Here is a 19,719-nt window from a genome sequence, read left to right as displayed (position 1 = left end):
ACCTGCAGTGGTGTATCGGAAACTATTACTGGTCTCACAGGGAATGCTTAAAGCACCGACTGTAAGAAGAGGCTGTATTCTTGTAATTAAGGCGGCATTGTGCCTTTTGTATTTAATTGCGATGCGATTTCTGTGTTTCATGGTCAATGTGAAAGTCCAAGGAATACATTGAACCTGCAGTGGTGTATCGGAAACTAATACTGGTCTCTCAGGAAAGGATCAAGGCACAGACTCTAAGAAGTCTCACTCTTCTAGCACTTAAGGCGGCATTGTGCCTTTTGTATTTAATTTCGATGTAATTTCAGTATTTCATCGTCAATGTGTATGTCCAAAGAACACATTGAACCTGCAGTGGTGGATCGGAAACCAATACTGGTCTCACAGGGAATGCTCAAAGCACCGACTGTAAGAAGGGTCTCTATTCTTGTAATTAACGTGGCATTGTGCCTTTTGTATTGAATTCCGATGCGATTTCTGTGTTTCATCGTCAATGTGAAGGTCCAAGGAATGCATTGAAACTGCAGTGGTGAATCGGAAACTAATACCGGTTTCACAATGAATGCTCAAAGCACCGACAGTAAGAAGAGTCTCTATTCTTTTACTTAAGGCGGCTTTGTGCCTTTTGTATTTAATTCCGATGCAATCTCTGTTTTTTATCGTCAATGTGAGGGTCCAAGGTATACTTTGAACCTGCAGTGGTGTATCGGAAAATAATACTGGGCTCACAGGAAAGTATCAAAGAATGGACTCTAAGAAGTCTCACTCTTCTTGCATTAAGGCGGCATTGTATCTTTTGTATTTAATTCCGATGTAATTTCAGTGTTTCATCGTCATTGTGTATGTCCAAGGAATACATTGAACCTGCAGTGGTGTATCAAATAGTAATACTGGTCTCACAGGGAATGCTCAAAGCACCGACTGTAAGAAGAGTCTCTATTCTTGTACTTAAGGTGGCATTGTGAATTTTTTATTTAATTCCGATGCTATTTCTGTGTTTCATCGTCAATGTGAAGGTCCAAGGAATACATTGAACCTGCAGAGGTGTATCGGAAACAATTACTGGTTTCACAGGGAATGCTCAAAGCACCGACTGTAAGAAGAGTCTGTATTCTTGTACTTAAGACGGCATTGTGCCTTTGTATTTAATTCCGAAGCGATTTCTGTGTTTCTTCGGCAATGTGAAAGTCCAAGGAATACATTGAATCTGCAGTGGTGTATCATAAACTAATACTGGCCTCACAGGGAATGCTCAAAGCACAGACTGTAAGAAGGGTCTCTGTTCTTGTACTTAAGGCTTCATTGTGCCTTTTATATTTAATTCCGATGCGATTTCTGTGTTTCATCGTCAATGTGAAGGTCCAAGGAATACATTGAACCTGCAGTGGTGTATCGGACACTAATACTGGTCTCACAGGGAATGCTCAAAGCACCGACTGTAAGAAGAGTCTCTATTCTTGTAATTAACGTGGCATTGTGCCATTTGTATTGAATTCCGGTGCGATTCCTGTGTTTCATCGTCAATGTGAAGGTCCAAGGAATGCATTGAAACTGCAGTGGTGAATCGGAAACTAATACCGGTTTCACAATGAATGCTCAAAGCACCGACAGTAAGAAGAGTCTCTATTCTTTTACTTAAGGCGGCTTTGTGCCTTTTGTATTTAATTCCGATGCAATCTCTGTTTTTTATCGTCAATGTGAGGGTCCAAGGTATACTTTGAACCTGCAGTGGTGTATCGGAAAATAATACTGGGCTCACAGGAAAGTATCAAAGAATGGACTCTAAGAAGTCTCACTCTTCTTGCATTAAGGCGGCATTGTGTCTTTTGTATTTAATTCCGATGTAATTTCAGTGTTTCATCGTCATTGTGTATGTCCAAGGAATACATTGAACCTGCAGTGGTGTATCGAATGGTAATACTGGTCTCACAGGGAATGCTCGAAGCAGAGACTGTAAGAAGAGTCTGTGTTCTTGTACTTAAGGCGGCATTGTGCCTTTTGTATTTAATTCCGATGCGATTTCAGTGATTCATCGTCAATGTGAAGGTCCAAGGAAAACATTGAACCTGCAGTGGTGGATTTGAAACTAATACTGGTCTCACATTGAATCCTCATAGCACCGACTGTAAAAAGAGTCTCTATTCTTGTACTTAAGGCGGCATTGTGCCTTTTGTATTTAATTCCGATGCTATTTCTGTCTTTCATCGTCAATGTGAGGGTCCAAGGAATACATTGACCCTGCAGTGGTGTATCGGAAACTAATACTGGTCTCACAGGGAATCCTCATAGCACCGACTGTAAAAAGAGTATCTATTCTTGTACTTAAGGCGGCATTGTGCCTTTTGTATTTAATTCCGATGCTATATCTGTCTTTCATCGTCAATGTGAGGGTCCAAGGAATACATTGAACCTGCAGTGGTGTATCGGAAACTAATAAAGGGGTCACAGGGAATGCTCAAAGCACCGACGGTAAGAAGAGTCTGTATTCTGGTACTTAGGGCGGCAATGTGCCTTTTGTATTTAATTTCAATGCGATTTCTGTCTTTCATCGCCAATGTGACGGTCCAAGGAATACATTGAACCTGCAGTGGTGTATCGGAAACTAATACTGGTCTCACAGGGAATCCTCATAGCACCGACTGTAAAAAGAGTCTCTATTCTTGTACTTAAGGCGGCATTGTGCCTTTTGTATTTAATTCCGATGCTATTTCTGTCTTTCATCGTCAATGTGAGGGTCCAAGGAATACATTGAACCTGCAGTGGTGTATCGGAAACTAATAAAGGGGTCACAGGGAATGCTCAAAGCACCGACGGTAAGAAGAATCTGTATTCTGGTACTTAGGGCGGCATTGTGCCTTTTGTATTTAATTTCAATGCGATTTCTGTCTTTGATCGCCAATGTGACGGTCCAAGGAATACATTGAACCTGCAGTGGTGGATTTAAAACTTATACTGGTCTCACAGGACAGGATCAAAGCACAGACCCTAAGAACACTCACTCTTGTTGCACTTAAGGCGGCATTGTGCCTTTTGTATTTAATTCCAATGCGATTTCTGTGTTTCATCGTCAATGTGAAGGTCCAAGTAATACATTGAACCTGCAGTGGTGTATCGGAAACTAATACTGGTCTCACAGGGAATGCTCAAAACACCGACTGTAAGAAGAGTCTCTATTCTTGTACTTAAGGCGGCATTGTGCCTTTTGTATTTAATTCCGATGCGATTTCTGTGTTTCATAGTCAATGTGAAGGTTCCTAGGAATACCTTGAACCTGCAGTGGTGTATTGGAAACTAATACTGGTCTCACAGGGAATGCTCAAAGCACCGACTGTAAGAAGAGTCTCTATTCTTGTACTTAAGGCGCCATTGTGCCTTTTGTATTTAATTCCGATGCGATTTTTGTGATTCATCGTCAATGTGAAGGTCCAAGAAATACATTGAACCTGCAGTGGTGTATCAGAAACTAATTCTGGTCTCACAGGAAAGGATCAAAGCACAGACTCAAAGAAGTCTCACTCTTCTTGCACTTAAGGCGGCATTGTCCCTTTTGTATTTAATTCCGATGCGATTTCTGTGTTTCATCGTCAATGTGAAGGTCCAAGGAATACATTGAATCTATAGTGGTGTATCGGAAACTAATGCAGGTCTCACCGGGAATGCTCATAGCACCGACTGTAAGAAGAGTCTATATTCTTGTACTTGAAGCGGCATTGTGCCTTTTGTATTTAATTCCGATGCGATTTCTGTGTTTTGTCGTCAATGTGAAGGTCCAAGGAATACATTGAACCTGCAGTGGTGTATCGGAAACTAATACTCGTCTGACAGGGAATGCTCAAAGCACCGACTGTAAGAAGAGTCTCTACTCTTGCACTTAAGGAGGCATTGTGCCTTTTGTATTAAATTCCATTGCGATTTCTGTGATTCATCGTCAATGAGAAGGTCCAAGGAATACATTGAACCTAATGTGGTGTATCTAAAACTAATACTGGTCTCACAGGGAATGCTCGAAGCACAGACTGTAAGAAGAGTCTGTGTTCATGTACTTAAGGCAGCATTGTGCCTTTTGTATTTAATTCCGATGCGATTTCTGTGTTTCGTCGTCAATGTGAAGCTCCAAGGAATACATTGAATCTGCAGTGGGGTATCGGAAACTATTACTGGTCTCACAGGGAATACTCAAAACACCGACTGTAAGAAGAGTCTCTATTGTTGTACTTAAGGCGGAATTGTGCATTTTGTATTTAATTCCGATGCGATTTCAGTGATTCATCGTCAATGTGAAGGTCCAAGGAATACACTGAACCTGCAGTGGTGGATTTGAAACTAATACTGGTCTCACAGGAAAGGATCAGAGCACAGACTCTAAGAACACTCACTCTTGTTGCACTTAAAGCGGCATTGTGCCTTTTGTATTTAATTCCGATGCGATTTCTGCGTTTCATCGTCAATGTGAAGGTCCAAGGAATACATTGAACCTGCAGTGGTGTATCGGAAATTAATACTGGTCTCACAGGGAATGCTCAAAGCACCGACTGTAAGAAGAGTCTCTTTTCTTGTACTTAAGACGGCATTGTGCCTTTTGTATTTAATTCCGATGCGATTCCTGTGTTTCTTCGGCAATGTGAAGGTCCAAGGAATACATTGAAACTACAGTGGTGTATCGGAAACTAATACTGGTCTCACAGGGAATGCTCAAAGCACAGACTGTAATAAGAGTTTGTGTTCTTGTACTTAAGGCGGCATTGTGCCTTTTGTATTAAATTCCGATGCGATTTCTGTGTTTCATCGTCAATGTGAAGGTCCAACGAATTCATTGAACCTGTAATGGTGTATCGGAAACTAATACTGGTCTCACAGGAAAGGATCAAAGCACTGACTCTAAGAAGTCACTCTTCTTGCAATTAATTCGGCATTGTGCCTTTTGTATTTAATTCCAATGTAATTTCAGTGTTTGATCGTCAATGTGAATGTCCAAGGAATACATTGAACCTGCAGTGGTGTATCATAAACTAATACTGGTCTCACAGGGAATGCTCAAAGCAACGACTGTAATAAGAGTCTCTACTCATTCACTTATGGCGGCATTGTGCCTTTTGTATTTAATTCCGATGCGATTTCTGTGTTTCATCGTCAATGTGAAGCTCCAAGGAATACATTGAATCTGCAGTGGTGTATCGGACACTAATACTGGTCTGACAGGAAAGGATCGAATCACAGCCTCTAAGAAGTCTCACTCTGCTTGCACTTAAGGCTCAATGTGCCCTTTATATTCAATTCCGATGTAATTTCAGTGTTTCATCATCAATGTGTATGTCCAAGGAATACTTTGAACCAGCAGTGGTGTATCGGAAACTAATACTGGTCTCACAGGGAATGCTCAAAGCACCGACTGTAAGAAGAGTCTCTATTCTTGTACTTAAGGCGGCATTGTGCCTTTTGTATTTAATTCCGATGCGATTTATGTATTTCATCGTCAATTTAAAGGTCCAAGGAATACATTGAACCTGCAGCGGTGTATCGGAAACTAATACTGGTCTCACAGGAAAGGATCAAAGCACAGACTCTAAGAAGTCTCACTCTTCTTGTACTTAAGGCGTCATTGTGCCCTTTGTATTTAACTCCGATATAATTTCAGTGATTCATTGGCAATATATATGTCCAAGGAATTCATTGAACCTGCAGTGGTGTATCGGAAACTAATACTAGTCTCACAGGGAATACTCGAAGCACCGACTGTGAGAAGAGTCTCTATTCTTGTACTTACGGCTTCATTGTGCCTTTGGTATTTAATTCCGATGCGATTTCTGTTTTTCATCGTCAATGTGAAGGTCCAAGGAATACATTGAACCTGGAGTGGTGTATCGGATTACTAATACTGTTCCCTCAGGCGATGCTCAAAGCACAGACTGTAAGAAGAGTCTCTATTCTTGTACTTATGGCGGCATTGTGCCTTTTGTATTTTATTCCGATGCGATTTCAGTGTTTCATCGTCAATGTGAAGATGCAAGGAATAAATTGAACCTGCAGTGGTGTATCGGAAACTAATACTAGTCTCACAGGGATTACTCGAAGCACCGACTGTGATAAAAGTCTCTATTCTTGTACTTAAGGCTTCATTGTGCCTTTGGTATTAAATTCCGATGCGATTTCTGTGTTTCATCGTCAATGTGAAGGTCCAAGGAATACATTGAACCTGGAGTGGTGTATCGGATTACTAATACTGGTCTCTCAGGCGATGCTCAAAGCACCGACTGTAAGAAGAGTCTCTATTCTTGTACTTAAGGCGTCATTGTGCCCTTTGTATTTAAGTGCGATGTAATTTCAGTGTTTCATCGTCAATGTGTTTGTCTAAGAAATACATTGAACCTGCGGTGGTGTATCGGAAACTAATACCTATCTCACAGGGAATGCTCAAAGCACCGACTGTAAGAAGAGTCTCTAGTCTTGTACTTAAGACGGCATTGTGCCTTTTGTATTTAATTCCGATGTAATTTCAGTGTTCAACCGTCAATGTGAATGTCCAAGGAATACATTGAACATCCAGTGGTGTATCGAAAACTAATACTGGTCTCACAGGGAATGCTGAAAGCACCGACTGTAAGAAGAGTCTCTATTCTCGTACTTAAGGCGGCATTGTGCCTTTTGTATTCAATTCCGATGCGATATCTGCGTTTCATCGTCAGTGTGAAGGTCCAAGGAATACACTGAACCTGCAGTGGTAGGTCGGAAACTAATACTGGTCTCACAGGAAAGGATCAAAGCACAGCCTGTAAGGAGCAACACTCTTCTTGCACTTAAAGTAGCATTGTGGCTTTTATATTTATTTCCGATGTAACTTCAGTGTTTCATCGTCCATGTGTATGTCTAAGGAATACATTGAACCTGCAGTGGTGTGTCGGAAACTAATACTTTTCTCACAGGGAATGCTTAAATCACCGACAGTAAGAAGCTTCTATTCTTGTACTTAAGGCTTCATTGTTCCTTTTGTATTTAATTCCGATGTAATTTCAGTGTTTCATCGTCAATGTGTATGTCCAAGGAATACATTCAACCTGCAGTGGTGTATCAGAAACTAATACTGGTCTCACAGGAAAGGATCGAAACACAGACCCTAAGAAGTCTCACTCTTCTTGTACTTAAGGCGTCATTGTGCCCTTTGTAATTGATTCCGATGTAATTTCAGTATTTCATCGTCAATGTGTATGTCCAAGGAATACATTGAACCTGCAGTGGTGTATCGGTAACTAATTCTGGTCTCACAGGGAATGCTCAAAATACCGACTGTAAGAAGAGTCTGTGTACTTGTACTTAAGACGGCATTGTGCCTTTTGTATTTAATTCCGATGTGATTTCAGTGTTTCATAGTCAATTTGAAACACCAGGGAATACATTCAACCTGCAGTGGTATATCGGAAACTAATACTGGTCTCACAGGGAATGCTTAAATCATCGACCGTAAGAAGCGTGTCTATTCTTGTATTTAAGGCGGCAGTGTGCCTTTTGTATTTAATTCCGATGCCATTTCTGTGTTTCATCGTCAATGTGAAGGCCCAAGGAATACATTGAAGCTGCAGTGGTGTATCGGAAACTAATACTGGTCTCACAGGAAAGGATCAAACACAGACTCAAAAAAATCTCACTCTTCTTGCACTTAAGGCGTCATTGTGCCCTTTGTATTTAACTCCGATGTAACTTCAGTGTGTCATCATCAATGTGTATATCCAAGGAATACATTGAAACTGCAGTGGTGTATCGGAAACTAATACTGGTCTCACAGGGAATGCTCAAAGCAACGACTGTAAGAAGAGTCTCTATTCTTGTACTTAAGACGCCATTGTGCCTTTTGTATTTAATTCCGATGCGATTTCTGTGATTCATCGTCAATGTGAAGGTCCAAGGAATACTTTGAACCTGCAGTGGTGTATCAGAAAGTAATACTGGTCTCACAGGAAAGGATCAAAGCACAGACTCTAAGAAGTCTCACCCTTCTTGCACTTAAGGCGGCATTATCCCTTTTACATTTAATTCCGATGCGATTTCTGTGTTTCATCGTCGATGTGAAGGTCCAAGGAATACATTGAACCTGCAGTGGTGTATCGCATACTAATACAGGTCTCAGCGGGAATGCTCAAAGCACCGACTGTAAGTAGAGTCTGTATTCTTGTACTTAAGGCGGCTTAGTGCCTTTTGAGTTTAATTCCGATACGATTTCTGTCTTTCATATTCAATGTGACGGTCCAAGGAATGCATTGAACGTGCATTGGTGTATCGGAACTAATACTGGTCTCACAGGAAAGGATCAAAGCACCGACTCTAAGAAGTCTCATACTTCTTGCAATTAAGGCGGCATTGTGCCTTTTGTATTTAATTCCGATGTAATTTCAGTGTTTCATTGTCAATGTGTATGTCCATGGAATACATTGAACCTGCAGTGGTGTATCGGAAACTAATACCGGTCTGACAGGGAATGCTCAAAGCAACGACAGTAAGAAGAGTCTCTACTCCCACATTTAAGGCTGCATTGTGCCTTTTGTATTTAATTCCGATGCGATTTCTGTGTTTCATCGTCAAAGTGAAGGTCAAGGAATACATTGAACCTGCAGTGGTGTATCGGAAACTAATACTATTCTCACAGGGAATGCTCAAAGCACCGACTGTATGAAGAGTCTCTATTCTTGTACTTAAGGCGGCATTTAGCCTTTTGTATTTAATTCCGATGCGATTTCTCCGTTTCATCATCAATGTGAAGGTCCAAGGAATACATTGAACCTGCAGTGTTGTACCGGAAACTAATACTGGTCTCACAGGGAATGCTCAAAGCACCGTCTGTAAGAAGAGTCTCTATTCTTGCACTTAAGGCGGCATTGTGCCTTTTGTATTAAATTGCCATGTAATTTCAGTGTTCCATCGTCAATTTGCATGTCCAAGGAATACATTGAAGCTGCAGTGGTGTATCGGAAACTAATACTGGTCTCACAAGAAATGCTCAAAACACCGACTGTAAGAAGAGTCTCTATTCTTGTACTTAAGGCGGCATTGTGCCTTTTGTATTTAATTCCGATGCGATTTCTGTGTTTCATCGTCAATGTGAAGGTCTAAGGAATACATTGAACCTGCAGTGGTGTATCGGAAACTAATACTGGTCTCACAGGGAATGCACAAAACACCGACTGTAATAAGAGGCAGTATTCTTGTACTTATGGCGGCATTGGGCCTTTTGAATTTAATTCCGATGCGATTTCTGTGTTTCATCGTCAATGTGAAGGTCCAAGGAATACATTGAAACCGCAGTGGTGTATCGGAAACTAATACTGGTCTCACAGGGAATGCTAAAAGCACCGAATGTAAGAAGAGTCTCTATTCTTGCACCTAAGTCGGCATTGTGCCTTTTGTATTTAATTCCGATGTAAAATCAGTTTTTCATGGTCAGTGTGTTTGTCCAAGGAATACATTGAACCAGCAGTGGTGTATCCGACACTAATACTGGTCTCACAGGGAATGCTCAAAGCACCGACTGTAAGAAGAGTCTCTATTCTTGTACTTAAGGCGGCATTGTGTCTTTTGTATTTAATTCCGATGCGATTTCTGTGCTTCACCATCAATGTGAAGGTCCAGGGAATACATTGAACCTGCAGTGGCGTATCGGAAACTAATACTGGTCTCACAGGGAATGCTCAAAGCACCGACTGTAAGAAGAGTCTCTATTCTTGCACTTAAGGCGGCATTGTGCCTTTTGTATTTAATTGCCATGTAATTTCAGTGTTACATCGTCAATGTGCATGTCCAAGGAATACATTGAACCTGCAGTGGTGTATCGGAAACTAATACTGGTCTCACAGGGAATGCTCAAATCACCGACTGTAAGAAGAGTCTCTATTCTTGTACTTAAGGCGGCATTGTGCCTTTTGTATTTAACTCCGATGCGATTTCGTGTTTCATAGTCAATATGAAGGTCCAAGGAATACATTGAACCTGCAGTGGTGTATCAGAAACTAATACTTGTCCTACAGGAAAGGATCAAAGCACAGACCCTAAGAAGTCTCAATCTTCTTGTACTTAAGGCGTCTTTGTGCCCCTTGTATTTAATTCCGATGTAATTTCAGTCTCTCATCGTCAATGTGTATGTCCAAGGAATACATTGAACTTGCAGTGGTGTATCGGAAACTAATACTGGTTTCACAGGGAATGCTCAAAACACCGACTGTAAGTAGAGTCTGTGTACTTGTACTTATGGCGGCATTGTGCCTTTTGTATTTAATTCCGATGCGATTTCTGTGTTTCATCGACAATGTGAAGCTCAAGGGAATACATTCAACCTGCAGTGGTATATCGGAAACTAATACTGGTCTCACAGGGAATGCTTAAAGCAACGACCGTAAGAAGAGTGTCTATTCTTGTACTTAAGGCGGCATTGTGCCTTTTGTATTTAATTCCCATGCCATTTCTGTGTTTCATCGTCAATGTGAAGGCCCACGGAATACATTGAAGCTGCAGTGGTGTATCGGAAACTAATACTGGTCTCACAGGAAAGGATGAAACACAGACTCAAAAAAATCTCACTCTTCTTGCACTTAAGGCGTCATTGTGCCCTTTGTATTTAATTCCGATGTAACTACAGTGTGTCATCATCAATGTGTATATCCAAGGAAGTATATCCAAGGAATACTTTGAACCTGCAGTGGTGTATCGGAAACTAATACTGGTCTCACAGGGAATGCTCAAAGCACCGACTGTAAGAAGAGTCACTATTCTTGTACTTAAGGCGGCATTGTGCATTTTGTATTTAATTCCGATGTAATTTCTGTATTTCATCGTCAATGTAAAGGTCCAAGGAATACATTGAACTTGCAGTTGTGTATCGGAAACTAATACTAGTCTCACAGGGAATGCTCAATGCACCGACTGTAAGAACTGTCTATTTTCTTGTACTTATGGCGGCATTGTTCCTTTTGTATTTAATTCCGATGTAATTTCAGTGTTTCATCGTCAATGTGTATGTCCAAGGAATACATTGAACCTGCAGTGGTGTATCGGAAACTAATACTGGTCTCACAGGGACTGCTCAAAGCACCGACTGTAAGAAGAGTCTCTATTCCTGTAATTAAGGCGGCATTCTGCCCCTTGTATTTACTTCCGATGCGATTTCTCTGTTTCATCGTCAATGTGAAGGTCCAAGGAATACATTGAAACTGCAGTGGTGTATCGGAAACTAATACTGGTGTCACAGGATAGGATCAAAGCACAGACTCTAAGAAGTCTCACTCTTCTTGCACTTAAGGCGTCATTGTGCCCTTTGTATTTAATTCCGATGTAATTTCAGTGTTTCATCGTCAATGTGTATGTTCAAGGAATACACTGGTACTGCAGTGGTGTATCGGAAACTAATACTGGTCTCAGAGGGAATGCTCAAATCACCGACAGTAAAAAGAGTCTCTATTCTTGTTTTTAAGGCGACATAGTTCTTTTTGTATTTAATTCCGAAGCCATTTCTGTGTTTCATCGTCGATATGTATGTCCAAGGAATACATTGAACCTGCAGTGGTGTATCGGATACTAATACTGGTCCCACAGCGAATGCTCAAAGCACCGACTGTAAGAAGAGTGACTATTCTTGTACTTAAGGCGGCATTGTGCCCTTTGTATTTAATTCCGATGCCATTTCTGTGTTTCATCGTCGATGTGAAAGTACAAGGAATACACTGAACCTGCAGTGGTGTATCGGAAACTAATACTGGTCTCACAGGGAATGCTCAAAGCACCGACTCTATTCTTGTACTTAAGGTGGCATTGTGCCTTTTGTATTTAATTCCGATGCGATTTCTGTGTTTTATCGTCAATGTGAAGGTCCAAGGAATACATTGAACCTGCATTGGTGAATCGGAAACTAATACTGGTCTCACAGGGAATGCTCAAAGCACCGACTGTAAGAAGAGTGTCTATTCTTGTACTTAAGGCGGCATTGTGCCCTTTGTATTTAATTCCGATGCCATTTCTGTGTTTCATCGTCGATGTGAAAGTAGAAGGAATACACTGAAACTGCAGTGGTGTATCAGAAACTAATACTGGTCTCACAGGTAATGCTCAAAGCACCGACTGTAAGAAGAGTCTCTATTCTTGTACTTAAGGCGGCATTGTGCCTTTTGTATTTAATTCCGATACGATTTCTGTGTGTAATCGTCAATGTGAAGGACCAAGGAATACATTGAACCTGCAGTGGCGTATCGGAAACCAATACGGGTCGCACTGGAATGGATCAAAACACGGACTCTAAGAAGTCTCACTCTGCTTGTACTTAAGGCGTCATTGTGCCCTTTGTATTTAATTCCGATGTAATTTCAGTGTTTCATCGTCAATGCGTATTTCCAAGGAATACATTGAACCTGCAGTGGTGTATCGGAAACTAATACTGGTCCCACAGAGAATGCTCAAAGCACCGACAGTAAGAAGAGTCTCTATTCTTGTACTTAAGGCGGCATTGTGCCTTTTGTATTTAATTCCAATGCGATTTCTGTGTTTCATCGTCAATGTGAAGGTCCAAGGAATTCATTGAAAATGCAGTGGTGTATCGGAAACTAATACTGGTCTCACAGGGAATGCTCAAAGCACCGACTGTAAGTAGAGTCTGTGTTCTTGTACTTAAGGCGGCATTGTGCCTTTTGTATTTAAATACGATGCGATTTCTGTGTTTCATCGTCAATGTGAAGGTCCAAGGACTACTTTGAACCTGCAGTGGTGTATCGGAAACTAATACTGGTCTCACAGGGAATGCTCAAAGCACCGACTGTAAGAAGAGTGTCCACCCTTGTACTTAAGGCGGCATTGTGCACTTTGTATTTAATTCCTATGCCATTTCTGTGTTTCATCGTCGATGTGTATGTCCAAGGAATACATTGACCCTGAAATGGTGAACCGGATACTAATACTGGTCTCACAGGGAATGCTCAAAGCACTGACTGTAAGTAGAGTCTGTATTCTTGTACTTAAGGCGGCATTGTGCCTTTTGTATTTAATTCTGATGCGATTTATGTGTTTCATCGTCAATGTGAAGGTCCAAGGAATACATTGAACCTGCAGTGGTGTATCGGAAACTAATACTGGTCTCACAGGGAATGCTCAAAGCACCGACTGTAAGAAGAGTATCTATTCTTGTACTTAAGGCGGCATTGTGCCCTTTGTATTTAATTCCCATGACATTTATGTGTTTCATCGTCGATGTGAAAGTCCAAGGAATACACTGAACCTGCAGTGGTGTATCGGAAACTAGTACTGGTCTCACAGGGAATGCTCAAAGCACCGACTGTAAGAAGAGTCTGTATTCTTGTACTTAAGGCGGAATTGTGCCTTTTGTATTTAATTCCGGTGCGATTTCTGTATGTAATCGTCAATGTGAAGGTCCAAGGAATACATTGAACCTGCAGTGGCGTATCGGAAACTAATACGGGTCGCACAGGAAAGGATCAAAACACAGACTCTAAGAAGTCTCACTCTGCTTGTACTTAAGGAGTCATTGTGCCCTTTGTATTTAATTCCGATGTATATCAGTGTTTCATCGTCAATGCGTGTTTCCAAGGAATACATTGAACCTGCAGTGGTGGATCGGAAGCTAATACTGGTCTCACAGGGAATTCTCAAAGCACCGACAGTGAGAAGAGTCTCTATTCTTGTACTTAAGGCGGCATTGTTCCTTTTGTATTTAATTCCGATGTAATTTCAGTGTTTCATCGTCAATGTGTATGTCCAAGGAATACATTGAATCTGCAGTGGTGTATCGGATACTAATACTGGTCTCACAGGGAATACTCAAAGCACCGTCTGTAAGAAGGGTCTCTATTCTTGTACTTAAGGCGGCATTTTGCCTTTTGTATTTAATTCCGATGCTATTTCTGTGTATAAACGTCAATGTGAAGGTCCAAGGAATACATTGAACCTGCAGTGGTGTATCGGAAACTAATACTGGTCTCACAGGGAATGCTCAAAGCACCGACTGTAAGAAGAGTGTCTATTCTTGTACCTAAGGCGGCATTGTGCCCTATGTATTTAATTCCGATGCCATTTCTGTGTTTCATCGTCGATGTGAAAAACCAAGAAACACACTGAACCTGCAGAGGTGTATCGGAAACTAATACTGGTCTCACAGGGAATGCTCAAAGCACCGACTGTAAGAAGAGTCTCTATTCTTGTACCTAAGGCGGCATTGTGCCTTTTGTATTTAATTCCGATGCGATTTGTGTGTATAATCGTCAATGTGACGGTCCAAGTTATACATTGAACCTGCGGTGGTGAATCGGAAACTAATACTGGTCTCACTGGGAATGCTCAAAGCACCGACTGTAAGTAGAGTCTGTATTCTTGTAGTTAAGGCGGCATTGTGCCTTTTGTATTTCATTCCGATGCCATTTCTGTGTTTCATCGTCGATGTGAAAGTCCAAGGAATACACTGAACACGCAGTGGTGTATCGGAAACTAATACTGGTCTCACAGGGATTGTGCAAAGCACCGACTGTAAGAAGAGTCTCTATTCTTGTACTTAAGGCGGCATTGTGCCTTTTGTATTTAATTCCAATGCGATTTCTGTGTTTCATCGTCAATGTGAAGGTCCAAGGTTTACGTTGGACCTGCAGTGGTGTATCGGAAACTAATACTGGTCTCAGAGGGAATGCTCAAAACACCGACAGTAAGAAGAGTCTCTATTCTTGTACTTAAGGCGGCATTGTTCCTTTTGTATTTAAATCCGATGTAATTTCAGTGTTTCATCGTAAATATGTATGTCCAAGGAATGCATTAAACCTGCAGTGGTGTATCGGATACTAATACTGGTCTCACAGTGAATGCTCAAAGTACCGACTGTAAGAAGAGTCTCTATTCTTGTACTTAAGGCGGCATTGTGCCTTTTGTATTTAATTCCGATGCGATTTCTGTTTTTCATCGTCAATGTGAAGGTCCAAGGAATTCATTGAACCTGCAGAGTTGTATCGGAAACCAATACTGGTCTCACAGGGAATGCGCAAAGCACCGACTGTAAGAAGAGTGTCTATTCTTGTACTTACGGCGGCATTGTGCCCTTTGTATTTAATTCCGATGCGATTTCTGTGTTTCATCGTCAATGTGTATTTTCAAGATATACATTGAATCTGCAGTGGTGTATCGGATACTAATACTGGTCTCACAGGGAATGCTCAAAACACAGACTGTAAAAAGAGTGTCTATTCTTGTACTTTAGGCGGCATTGTGCCCTTTGTTTTGAATTCCGATGCCATTTCTATGTTTCATCGTCTATGTGTACGTCCAAGGAATACATTGAACCTGAAGTGGTGTACCGGATACTAATACTGCTCTCACACGGAATGCTCAAAGCACCGACTGTAAGAAGAGTGTCTATTCTTGTACTTAAGGCGGCATTGTGCCTTTTTGTATTTAATTCCGTTGCGATTTCTGTGTCTCATCGTCAATGTGAAGGTCCAAGCAATACAGTGAACCTGCAGTGGTGTATCGGAAACTAATACTGGTCTCACAGGGAATGCTCAAAGCACCGACTGTAAGTCGAGTCTGTATTCTTGTACTTAAGGCGACATTGTGCCTTTTGTATTTAATTCCGATGCGATTTCAGTGTTTCAACGTCAATGTGAAGGTCCAAGGATTACATTGAACCTGCAGTGGTATATCGGAAACTAATATTGGTCTCACAGGGTATGCTCAAAGCACCGACTGTAAGAAGAGTCTCTATTCTTGTACTTAAGGCGGCATTGCGCCTTTTGTATTTAATTCCGATGCTATTTCTGTGAATAATCGTCAATGTGAAGGTCCAAGGAATACATTGAACCTGCAGTGGTGTATCAGAAACTAATACTGGTCTCACAGGGAATGCTCAAAGCACCGACTGTAGGAAGAGTGTCTATTCTTGTACTTAAGGCGGCATTCTGCCTTTTGTATTTAATTCCGATGCCATTTCTGTGTTTCAACGTCGATGTGAAAGTCAAGGAATACACTGAACCTGCAGTGGTGTATCGGAAACTAATACTGGTCCCACAGGGAATGCTCAAAGCACCGACTGTAAGAAAAGTTTCTAATCTTGTACTTAAGGCGGCATTGTGCCTTTTGTATTTAATTCCGATGCGATTTCTGTGTTTCATCGTCAATGTGAAGGTCCAAGGTATACATTGAACCTGCAGTGGTGAATCGGAAACTAATACTGGTCTCACAGGGAATGCTCAAAGCACCGACTGTAAGTAGAGTCTGTATTCTTGTACTTAAGGCGGCATTGAGCCTTCTGTATTTAATTCCGATGCGATTTCTGTGTTTCATCGTCAATGTGAAGGTCCAAGGAATACATTGAACCTGCAGTGGTGTATCAGAAACTAATACTGGTCTCACAAGGAATGCTCAAAGCACCTACTGTAAGAAGGGTCTCTATTCTTGTTTTTAAGGCGGCATTGTTCCTTTCTGTATTTAATTCCGATGCTATTTCTGTGTTTCATCGTCAATTTGTAGGTCCAAGGAATACATAGAAACTGCAGTGGTGTATCGGAAACTAATACTGGTCTCACAGGGAATGCTCAAAGCACCGACTGTAAGTAGAGTCCGTATTCTTGTACTTAAGGCGGCATTGTGCCTTTTGTATTTAATTCCGATGCGATTTCTGTTTTTCATCGTCAATGTGAAGGTCCAAGAAATACATTGAACCTGCAGTGTTGTATCGGAAACCAATACTGGTCTCACAGGCAATGCTCAAAGCAACGACTGTAAGAAGAGTGTCTATTCTTGTACTTATGGCGGCATTGTGCCCTTTGTATTTCATTCCGATGTAATTTCAGTGTTTCACCGTCAATGCGTATTTCCAAGGAATACATTGAACCTGCAGTGGTGTATCGGAAACTAATACTGGTCTCACAGGGAATGCTCAAAGCACCGACTGTAAGTAGAGTCCGTATTCTTGTACTTAAGGCGGCATTGTGCCTTTTGTATTTAATTCCGATGCGATTTCTGCTTTTCATCGTCAATGTGAAGGTCCAAGGAATACATTGAACCTGCAGTGGTGTATCGGAAACTAATACTTGTCTCACAGGGAATGCTCAAAGCACCGACTGTAAGAAGAGTCTCTATTCTTGTACTTAAGGCGGCATTGGGCCTTTTGTATTTGATTCCATGCGATTTCTGTCTTTCATCGTCAATGTGAAGGTCCAAGGAATACATTGAAACTGCAGTGTTGTGTCGGAAACTAATACTGGTGTCACAGAATACGATCAAAGCTCAGTCTCTAAGAAGTCTCACTCTTCCTGCACTTAAGGCGTTATTGTGCCCTTTCTATTTAATTCCGATGTAATTTCAGTGTTTCATTGTCAATGTGTATGTTCAAGGAATACATTGAACCTGCAGTGGTGTATCGGAAACTAATACTGGTCTCACAGGGAATACTCGACGCACAGGCTGTGAGAATAATCTCTATTCTTGTACTTAAGGCGGCATTGTGCATTTGGTATATAATTCCGATGCGATTTCTGTGTTTGATCGTCAATGTAAAGGTTTAAGAAATACATTGAACTTGCAGTGGTTTATCGGAAACTAATACTGGTCTCACAGGGAATGCTCAAAGCACCGACTGTAAGAAGAGTCTCTATTCTTGTACTTAAGGCGGCATAGGGCCTTTAGTATTTAATTCCGATGCGATTTCTGTGTTTCATCGTCAATGTGAAGGACCAAGGAGTACATTGAACCAGCAGTGGTGTATCGGAAACTAATATTGGTCTCACAGGGTATGCTCAAAGCACCGACTGTAAGAAGAGTCTCTATTCTTGTACTTAAGGCGGCATTGCGCCTTTTGTATTTAATTCCGATGCTATTTCTGTGAATAATCGTCAATGTGAAGGTCCAAGGAATACATTGAACCTGCAGTGGTGTATCAGAAACTAATACTGGTCTCACAGGGAATGCTCAAAGCACCGACTGTAGGAAGAGTGTCTATTCTTGTACTTAAGGCGGCATTCTGCCTTTTGTATTTAATTCCGATGCCATTTCTGTGTTTCATCGTCGATGTGAAAGTTAAGGAATACACTGAACCTGCAGTGGTGTATCGGAAACTAATACTGGTCCCACAGGGAATGCTCAAAGCACCGACTGTAAGAAGAGTTTCTAATCTTGTACTTAAGGCGGCATTGTGCCTTTTGTATTTAATTCCGATGCGATTTCTGTGTTTCATCGTCAATGTGAAGGTCCAAGGTATACATTGAACCTGCAGTGGTGAATCGGAAACTAATACTGGTCTCACAGTGAATGCTCAAAGCACCGACTGTAAGTAGAGTCTGTATTCTTGTACTTAAGGCGGCATTGAGCCTTCTGTATTTAATTCCGATGCGATTTCTGTGTTTCATCGTCAATGTGAAGGTCCAAGGAATACATTGAACCTGCAGTGGTGTATCAGAAACTAATACTGGTCTCACAAGGAATGCTCAAAGCACCGACTGTAAGAAGGGTCTCTATTCTTGTACTTAAGGCGGGATTGTGCCTTTTGTATTTAATTCCGATGCGATTTCTGTGATTCATTGTCAATGTGAAGGACCAAGGAGTACATTGAACCAGCAGTGGTGTATCGGAAACTAATACAGGTCTCACAGGGAATGCTCAAAGCAACGACTGTAAGAAGAGTGTCTATTTTTGTGCTTAAGGCGGCCATGTGCCCTTTGTATTGAATTCCGATGTAATTTCAGTGTTTCATCGTCAATGCGTATTTCCAAGGAATACATTGAACCTGCAGTGGTGTATCGGAAACTAATACTAGTCTCACAGGGAATACTCGACGCACCGGCTGTGAGAATAGACATTATTCTTGTACTTAAGGCGGCATTGTGCCTTTGGTATTTAATTCCGATGCGATTTCTGTGTTTCATCGTCAATGTGAATGTCTAAGGAATACATTGAAGCTGCAGTGGTGTATCGGATATTAATACTGGTCTCTCAGGGAATGCTCAAAGCACCGACTGTAAGAAGAGTCTCTATTGTTGTACTTATTGCTTCATTGTGTCTTTTGTACTTAATTCCGATGCGATTTCTGTTTCGTCGTCAATGTGAAGGTCCAAGGAATAAATTAGACCTGCAGAGGTGTATCGGAAACTAATACTGGTATCAGAGGGAATGCTCGAAACACCGACAGTAAGAAGAGTCTCTATTCTTGTACTTAAGGCGACATTGCTCCTTTTGTATTTAATTCCGTTGTAATATCAGTCTTTCATCGTCAATGTGTATGTCCAAGGAATACATTGAACCTGCAGTGGTGTATCGGATACTAATACTGGACTCACAGGGAATGCTCAAAGCACCGACTGTAAGAAGAGTCTCTATTCTTGTACTTAAGGCGGCATCGTGCCTTTTTGTATTTAATTCCGATGCGATTTCTGTGTTTCATCGTAATTTTGACGGTCCAAGGAATACATTGAACCTGCAGTGGTGTATTGGAAACTAATACTGGTCTCACAGGGAATGCTCATAGCACCGACTGTAAGAAGAGTGTCTATTCTTGTACTTAAGGCGGCATTGTGCCCTTTGTATTCAATTCCGATGCCATTTCCGTGTTTCATTGTCTATGTGTATGTGCAAGGAATACATTGAACCTGAAGTGGTGTACCGGATACTAATACTGGTCTCACAGGGAATGCTCAAAGCACCGACTGTAAGAAGAGTCTCTATTCTTGTACTTAAGGCGGCATTGTGCCGTTTTGTAATTAATTCCGA

The sequence above is a fragment of the Schistocerca americana genome, chromosome 5, assembly GCF_021461395.2.
Source record: "Schistocerca americana isolate TAMUIC-IGC-003095 chromosome 5, iqSchAmer2.1, whole genome shotgun sequence".
In the NCBI taxonomy this organism is placed as follows: Eukaryota; Metazoa; Arthropoda; class Insecta; order Orthoptera; family Acrididae; genus Schistocerca; species Schistocerca americana.
This window is presented reverse-complemented; position numbering follows the sequence as displayed.